Source organism: Propithecus coquereli, unplaced genomic scaffold (assembly GCF_000956105.1).
Source record: "Propithecus coquereli isolate 6110/MARCELLA unplaced genomic scaffold, Pcoq_1.0 Scaffold150, whole genome shotgun sequence".
NCBI classification, from domain to species: domain Eukaryota; kingdom Metazoa; phylum Chordata; class Mammalia; order Primates; family Indriidae; genus Propithecus; species Propithecus coquereli.
In genome coordinates this window covers 6,326,026-6,328,120 of record NW_012139414.1, presented here as the reverse complement: position 1 = coordinate 6,328,120, position 2,095 = coordinate 6,326,026, and positions in this window count along the sequence as shown.

Below are 2,095 nucleotides of genomic sequence, written 5' to 3'. Positions count from 1 at the left end.
AAAAAAAAAAAAATTGTAGAGATGGGGTCTCACAGGCTGACAGATGTTGTCCAGGCTGACATCGAACTCCTGGCCTCAAGTGATCCTCCCACCTCAACCTCCCAAAGTGCTGGGATTACAGGTGTGAGCCACTGCGCCCAGCCACAGTGAACTTTTTAGAAAGTCAAACATGTTGCTTCTTTGCCCAAGACCTTCTGCTGACTTCCCGTCTCAGTCATCATGAAATCCAAACCCCTTAGCATGTTCAAGCCTAGATGGGATCTGATTCCCTCAGGTGGCATTTCCTTCAGGTCTCCCTCTGGCCACTCACCTTTCACTCTTCAAACACTCCAGGCACATTCCCCCTTCTGAGCTTTTGCACTTGTGGCCCCTCTGCCCGGGATGTTCTTCTCCAGGCACCTACATGACTCCCTCCCTCACTTTGTACAGGTCTCTGCTCAAACGTCACTTCTTGGAAAGAGCTTTTTGCCCAACTGGTCTAGAAGAGTTCCCCTCTGCCCAACTCTCCCTCTGTCTCCTTTCTTTCTCAATTTTTCAGTTTAGTACTGTCACTGCCAACATCACCTTCTCCCCCATCTAGAGTGCAAGCTGCATGACAGCAGACCCTGGTTTTATTAGCTGCTGTACCTCGTGTTTAGAAGGACCAGCATGTAGTAGGTGCTCAGTATATTTTTGTTGAATAAGTGAATCGATGTGCAGGGCACGTGGAAACAATGGTGTTTGCCTCCTGGCTAAAAACTGGATAAACCAGACTTTGAAGCAGGGGTAGAAAACCCAAACATGTGAGTGGGCATAAGACATTACAGAGCAGTGGGGACTATGCAAAACTGGACAGTATAGGCCCAAAGTCAAGGGTTCCTATTATTAGCTTTTTTCCAAAAGTATGTTTGTGGCTGAATCTGGCTCAGTGTATATGGGTGGGCAGGGGGTGGGCAGGCATTGGGGGGAGCAGAAGTAGACTTTCAATCCAAATTGAAATGAAACTGAATGACTTGCTTGGGAATTGCAGGGTTCCTCATGAGGGTGCTGGCACCCTGGAGCCCTGGTCACCAAAGAGGAGAAGACGCATTACAGGCAGAGTTCAAGGCCACCCACCAGCTTGTGAGAAGGAAGTACTAGGACTTTTATTTGTATCCATTTTTATAAAAATACAAAAATAGACTCCACTGGTAATTACGATACAGATCAACCCTGGCACCCGCAGTAGCTGCATGTGTCTGACGGCCATGGGCTGTGGGCACCACGCAAGGACTCCCGAGGGAGAAAGGCGATTAGATCCTCAAAGGCCTTCGGAGCCTACCTCGGTCACTCACTTTCAGAACACTGTGGCATACTGCACTTGGCACATGGGCTGGTTGGGTGACCACATGGATTATACTATCTCATTTAAGCTCCTGAAACCTTCACTAAATGGACAAGCGGCTTCAAAAATGTTCTTCAAAGAAACCGCAGATTGAGGATGATGCTAACAATACGAGGAATATCTGCCACAACAAAATGGCAGAACCAGTACTTACTATCGAGTAAGAATAATAACAATCACGTCAGATTCGGTACATTCAGTTCCTTTGCTGTAATCATTTATTATAGGTAGCAAAGAAAAAGACTTTATATTATACATATACATTCCAAATTTATTCAATCATATTTATTGAATCTTTGGCAAATCTGTTTATAATTTCTATTTGTGTATTTTTATAACATACATAATAAACTAGTACAGTCGTACATGTAATGTATAAATAAATAATACACATATGCTGAGGCTGTGTGTAAATTTTAGAGTTATAACTGATAAAACTGTGTGATCAAACTAGCCTGAAGTCACAATCTCACAACCTTGGTGTAAAACTCTCTTTTTGGTGGCCCCTGGCAGGCCCCGGCCCACCTGCCTGCGACATACCCACGCATTTCCAGTGAAGGTCTCAGCGTATTCTATTGTTCATATTTGCAGAGTCACAATGGGGAAAAGTTGGCCAAAAGGCCATAGACCAACCAATGTCGAAGAAGTCAGATCAGCCTCCTTTGTCAAGCAACCCTGTCCTTTCTTTGCAAATGGGAATGACGGCCAAGGATCCCCACGTGTCTGAAGATC